The sequence below is a fragment of the Vigna radiata genome, chromosome 7, assembly GCF_000741045.1.
Source record: "Vigna radiata var. radiata cultivar VC1973A chromosome 7, Vradiata_ver6, whole genome shotgun sequence".
NCBI classification, from domain to species: domain Eukaryota; kingdom Viridiplantae; phylum Streptophyta; class Magnoliopsida; order Fabales; family Fabaceae; genus Vigna; species Vigna radiata.
In genome coordinates, this window is record NC_028357.1 from 23558305 (window position 1) to 23565582 (window position 7278).

Below are 7278 nucleotides of genomic sequence, written 5' to 3' on the forward strand. Positions count from 1 at the left end.
TTGGATGAACTCCTGATAATATAGGAGTTGTTGTGTTTTGAGTTCAGTAAGGGACTGCTGGATATTGGCAAGAGTGTCAGCCGTAGAAGGCCTAGAAACTGGAGGTACGTGAGATGACGGTTCTGGATCATGATGAGGTGGATTTTGGCATTGGGAAGCAGAGAAGGTCCATTTGTCTTTACCCCGCACAGATGTGAATTCTGGATTTGGAAGACGTTGAGGTTGCAATCCTGTGATCGCACTCATGACCAAGCAATAATGATCTTCCCTTTTCAACAGCATCTCATTATTGATTAACAATTCCAAATCAATTCGAGAATTTCCTGAGATTGCGTTGTCATTTTCCAAAGAAATGTTAAAGTGCAAAGCAATAATGGTGATCAGTCCACCAATTGCTATTTGCCCAGAGGATGCTTTTCCTACCTTGAGAAATTGCCTTGCCAACCAAGCTCCTAAGTCCAACTGTACATCATTAACCATACCCCACAAGAATAATAATTCTGATTTTCGAACCGCAGAATGACTATCACCCCTGGCAAATAGTGTATGAGCCATGAGGCGGTGGGCATATCTAAAACATGGATGTTGGATAGTAGCCTCCTTTGAATCAGATGAGACAAACGAGCTTGATTGTGACAATTGATCCCAAAAAGACCAAGCATCAAAACTTCTAGGATAGTTCCTTTTACCTCCAATAGGGAAACCAAATATTGCATTGAACTCAGCTAAAGTGAGTCTATAAGGCACATTATGCAACCTAAATGTTATCAATCCTTCTTCACAATCTTTTCCTTGCAATATCTCTGCTTCCACAGAACTCAAGAATTCCCTTGTTATGTTTTCGTAAGCAGGGTATTTCAAAGTGACAAACGAACTCCAGCCAATATTCTCGAGCATCCAATTTAATTCATCCAACATGCCTAAGGTGCTCAGTGTATTTTCATCATAATATCGTGTAGGCACAATCACCCGCTTGAGTAAAGTGGCGTACCTCTTCCGCTGTTCTGTATTTTGAAAAATGATGTCATTGGAATTGGAGGAGGCACGAGCCTTTTTCCTTGGACGTTGCTCTGCGACAGGTATCACTGTATTAGGACGCACAAATGCGGTTGTCTGTTCTGGCAGCGAGGTGGAACGCGACTTTTGTTGCGGCTGCAATGGAGTGGAATGCGGAGTGGAAGACGAGGATGCATTTCGGTGGTTTGGGTTATGAGAGTCTGCCGCAGAACGCTGTTGATCAGAGCGGAGTGGTGGTGGGGCAACCGGAGTGGCGACGATGGAGAATGGGATGCTAGCGATGGCGACCGGGATGGAGGCGATGGCGAACGGAGTGGTGGCAATGGCGAACGGAGTGGTGACGGCGCTGAACGGAGTGGTGGCGGAGATGGTGTCCGTTGATCGGTGGAGTCGAGAACGACGACCGGCGGAGGTCCGCTAGGGCGACGCGGTGCTATCGTCTTCTTCCGCATTGAGCGTCGCAGTGGCACGGTGGTTCGCTGCTTTGCAGGCATGGTGGGCTGCGGTGGTTGACGGCGTTGACGCGTCATCTTGCCGGTGGCGGTTTCGCTGCCGGAATTTGGCTGGAGGAAAATCCTGCAAATTTAGGGTTTTTCAATTCTTACAGATGGGTTCGAATGAGGTACTCTCTTTTCAGCCCCCTTTTCTTCACTTCTTCTTCAGTTTTTTTTTTTTTTTTTTTTTTTTTTAAATAATGAGAAGAACTAGGGACCTTCAGTTTTTGCAACTCCAGCACACCGTGATGCCAGGAATGAGATACTGGTCCTATTTTTTTCAACATCCCCTCCCAAATACAACTTTAATCTTTGACCATTTACTTTGAAGCTTCTTTCATCATTAAGATCAGAGATTTCAATTGTTCCAAAAGGGAAAACTCTTTTAACTACAAAAGGACCTGACCACCTAGACTTGAGTTTTCCAGGAAACAATTTAAGTCTGGAATTGAACAATAGAACTTGCTGTCCTGGGGAAAACTCTCTCAGTACAATATTTTTATCATGCCATCTTTTGGTTCTCTCTTTATAAATCTGGGCATTTTCATAGGCTTGCAATCTGAATTCATCCAATTCATCCAATTGAAGCAGCCTTTTTTCACCTGCAATCTTCAAATCAAAATTTAGCAATTTAATGGCCCAAAATGCTTTATGCTCCAATTCCACCGGTAAATGACAAGATTTTCCATACACCAACTGATATGGTGACATTCCAATTGGAGTTTTAAAAGTTGTTCGATAAGCCCAAAGTACATCTTCTAGTTTCCTTGACCAATCTTTTCTAGATGAGCTCACGATTTTTTCCAAAATTCTTTTCAACTCCCTATTAGAAATTTCCACTTGTCCACTGGTTTGGGGATGATAAGGGGTGGCTATTTTGTGTCTCACACCATATTTGCCCAAAAGTGATGCAAATTGCTTGTTATGGAAATGTAAGCCTCCATCACTGATGATTGCTCTTGGTACCCCAAATCTGGAAAAAATTTGTTTCTTGATGAAGGAAACCACCACCTTGGCATCATTTGTTGGTAATGCAGCAGCCTCTACCCACTTAGATACATAATCCACAGCAACCAAAATGTATTGGTTTGAGAAAGAGCGTGGAAAGGGCCCCATAAAATCTATTCCCCAAACATCAAAAATCTCCACTTCAAGTATGTTGTTCATGGGCATCTCATGTCTCCTGGAAATATTGCCAACTCTTTGACATCTATCACAGTGTTTCACGAAAGCATGGGCATCTTTAAAAAGGGTAGGCCAATAAAAGCCACTTTGCAACACTTTAGAAGTTGTTCTCTCAACTGAAAAATGCCCCCCATAATCTGACCCATGACAATGCCAAAGGATGTTCTCAAATTCATTTTCAGGAACACATCTTCTGATCATACCATCTCCGCATCTTTTGAACAACAAGGGATCATCCCAAAAATAGCTCTTGGCATCATGCAGGAATTTTTTCTTTTGCTGAAAAGTGAGGTCAATTGGAATTATACCTCCTGCTTTAAAATTAGCAAAATCTGCAAACCATGGCAAGGTAGTAACGGCCATCAACTTTTCATCTGGAAACTCCTCTGCAATAGGCTTGATGTCCTCATTCCCTTCTTCAAACTTCAATCTTGAGAGGTGATCTGCCAGCAAATTTTGCTTCCCCTGCTTATCTCGGATCTCCAAGTCAAACTCTTGTAATAAGAGAATCCAACGTATTAATCGTGGCTTGGCATCCTGCTTAGCAAATAGATATCTCAAAGCAGCATGATCAGTGTAAACAATGACCTTTGACCCAACAAGATAGGATCGGAATTTATCAAATGCAAACACTACTACAAGCAATTCTTTTTCTGTCGTGGCATAATTCTTTTGAGCTTCATTTAACACACGACTTGCATAATATATCACATGAAACACTTTTTCTTTTCTTTGTCCTAATACAGCACCCACAGCATAGTCACTTGCATCACACATCAATTCAAATGGTAAAGACCAATCAGGTGCTGTCATTATAGGAGCAGAAACAAGTTTTTCTTTTATAGTCAAAAATGCTTGCATACATGCATCATCAAACACAAAAGGGGTTTCTTTTTCAAGAAGATTAGTCATAGGCTTTACTATCTTAGAAAAATCTTTGATAAACCGCCTATAAAAACCTGCATGACCTAAGAAACTTCTTACCCCTTTTACATTCACTGGAGGAGGTAATTGTTCTATTACTTCCACCTTTGCTTTATCAATCTCAATTCCTTTAGCAGAAATGTGATGACCAAGAACAATTCCTTCTCTTACCATAAAATGGCATTTTTCCCAATTTAGCACTAGATTAGTTTCTTGACATCTTTTTAACACTAAGGTTAAATTAGCTAGGCAAGAATCAAATGAAGAGCCAAATACAGAAAAATCATCCATAAAGATCTCAATGCAATTTTCAATCAAATCAGAGAAGATGGAAAACATACACCTTTGAAAGGTTGCAGGCGCATTGCAGAGACCAAATGGCATTCTCCTATAGGCAAAGACTCCATAGGGACATGTAAATGCTGTCTTTTCTTGATCTTCAGGGGCTACTGCTATTTGGTTGTAGCCAGAGTACCCATCTAGAAAGCAGTAATATGCATGCCCTGCCAATTTTTCCACTATTTGATCTATGAATGGAAGTGGAAAATGATCTTTTCTTGTGGCTTGATTCAGTCTTCGGTAATCTATGCACATCCGCCAACCTGTGACTTTTCTTGTAGGAATGAGTTCATTGGCTTCATTAGTCACCACTGTCATTCCTCCTTTCTTGGGTACAACATGAACAGGACTTACCCACTCACTATCAGAAATTGGGTAGATAATTCCTGCATCCAGCAATTTAATTACTTCTTTCCTTACCACTTCCTTCATAGTTGGGTTGAGTCTTCTTTGTGGTTGACGCACGGGTTTGAAATCCTCTTCCAAATAAATTTTATGCATGCACACAGTAGGACTAATACCTTGCAAATCATCAATTTTCCACCCAATGGCAAATTTATACTCCTGTAACACCCTTAAGAGTTTATCTTCTTCAGTGGAGGAAAGTTCATTGCTCACAATTACTGGATTAAGCTTTTGCTCATCTAGGAACCTGTATTTAAGGTGAGAAGGAAGTTGTTTCAATTCCACCTTGGACGTTTCTACTCCTCCATCTTCACTCTTGTGTAACTCTTCTATTCCCCTGGTGGAATTGAATATTGGCTTTANCACTTCCAATTGATGANNGCACTTCACCACCTCTTCNTCATTAATTTCTCTNTTNAACTCCTTTGCNTCCACTCCTGANAATAGAGTTCTCTCTAATGGATTCTGCTTTACATGGAANTTTATCTCCTCCAACACNAGAGACTCNATTATTTCAGCTCTGAAACAGTCCTCTCTGTCAAGTTTGTGCTTCACTGCTTCAGTCATAGAAAATGTGACTTTTTCATCTGCCACTCTTAACATTAATTGTCCTTGTTCTACACTTATCAATGCTCTCCCTGTTGCTAAGAAAGGTCTTCCCAANATGATTGGGACTTTAGCATCTTCTTCCATGTCAAGAACNACAAAATCNGNTGGGAAAATAAATTTGTCCACCTTTACTAGAACATCTTCTACAATTCCATAAGGATAAGTCATTGATCGGTCTGCTAATTGTAGAGTGATCATAGTGGGCTTCACGTCTCCAATACCAAGCCTCTTAAAAATGGACAAGGGCATCAAGTTGATACTTGCTCCAAGGTCACACAATGCCTTACCCACCATTATATTCCCAATTTCACATGGAATGACAAAACTCCCTGGATCCTTCAACTTGGGAGGTAATTTTTGCTGAATTATTGCACTGCACTCCTCTGTGAGCATAATTGTTTCATCATCTTGAAGCTTCCTCTTCTTTGACAGCAAGTCTTTCATGAATTTAGCATAACTTGGCATTTGCTCCAATGCTTCAGCGAATGGAATATTAATGTGGAGCTTCTTAAAAACATCAAGAAATCTTGCAAATTGCTTGGCTTGTTCTTGCTTCTTCAACCTTTGAGGGAATGGAATTGTAGGGACATACTCACGCATCTTTTTCTCACTCTCTTGATTTTTTTCTCCCTCCTCCTTCTCCTCACATTTTCTCTCAATTTCTTTTTCAGCACTCTCTGGTCCTATTTCATCAACTCTTTTCTTTTTCTCTCTCTCCATCTCACTCCTTTTTTCACTCTCTACCACTCTTCCACTCCTCAATTGAATTGCTTTGCATTGTTCCCTTGGGTTTGGTATTGTATCACTAGGGAATGTGCCAGGAGATCTCTCTGAGAGTTGTCTTGAAAGCTGTCCAATCTGGTTCTCCAAATTTCTAATTGAAGCTTCTTGGTTTCTGAAGTTGGTCCTTGTCTCGTTCATGAAACTAGAATTCTGTTCTACAAAGGTAGAAGTTTGCATCGTTAGCTTCTCTAATGCATTTTCCAACAAAGACATCTTGTTTCCTTGATTATTGGGTTGAGCTTGATATTGATATGGAGGCCTTGGTGGGTTAGATTGGATTGGATTACTCCAAGGTCTGGTTTGTTGGGGTCTCCAATTTGCATTGAAGTTGGTAGAGAACTGATTTTGTTGTTGTCCCACTGCATTAACTTGTGCGTCTTGGTGAGTGGCCTGACATTCACCATTCTGATGCATTCCTCCACAAAAATCACACCCAGGAGATCTAGTATTCACATTATTNGCTTGCATAACTCCCATCTTCTGAGTCAAATCTGNAATNTGNTGTGTTAACAACTTGTTTTGGGCTAAGATAGCATCCAANGTATTAACCTCCAACACNCCANCTTTTCTATTTTGACGGTCAAACTGCATATGCACTGTGTTGTTTGCCATTAATTCTAAAGTCTCCAAAGCTTCCTCTGGTGTTTTCAAAATGAATGATCCTCCACTTGCTGCATCCAACATTGCCTTAAAAGTGGGTGAAAGACCATTATAGAAAGTCTGCACTTGCAACCATTCAGGTAGAGCATGATGTGGACATTTCCTCATTAGCTCCTTGTACCTTTCCCANGCCTCATATAAGGTTTCATTGTCTTGCTGCACGAAGGAGGTGATCTCATTCCTCATTTTCGCTGATTTGGAAGGAGGGAAGTATTTTGTTACGAACTTTGTAGCCATATCCTCCCATGTAGAAATACTTCCTTGAGGTAGTGATTGAAGCCAGTTTTTAGCTTTATCCCGTAGTGAAAACGGAAAAAGCCTCAAACGAATTGCATCATCTGAAACTCCATTATACTTCAAAGTATCACAGATTGCCAGAAAATTCTCCAGGTGAGAATTAGGATCTTCTGAAACTGCACCTCCAAATTGATTCTATTGAATGACTTGTAACAAGGCAGGCTTGATTTCAAAATTATTGGCTTGAATAGGAGGTCTCACAATGCTTCCTTGATAACCATTTGGATCTGGCATAGAATAATCACGTATAGTCTTTCTCGGATTTTGTTCTTCTTCCATTGTTGATGTCTCCTCTTCTTGCTCAATTCGTCTCTGTTCCTTTCTTCTTTCTCGCTTTCTTCTTCTTGCACTACTCCTGTTGCTTCGTGCTGTGCGTTCAATTTCTGAATCAAAAAGTAAGTCTTCCGGAGCAACAGTACCTCGCATAAAACAACTTAAAACAAAATATATACAACTCAAATCTTAAGGCAATTAGATTACTGATATCAACTAAAATTCAATCCCCGGCAACGGCACCAGAAACTTGATGTACNTTTGGCAAGTGTACCAATCGTAATTGTAGTAA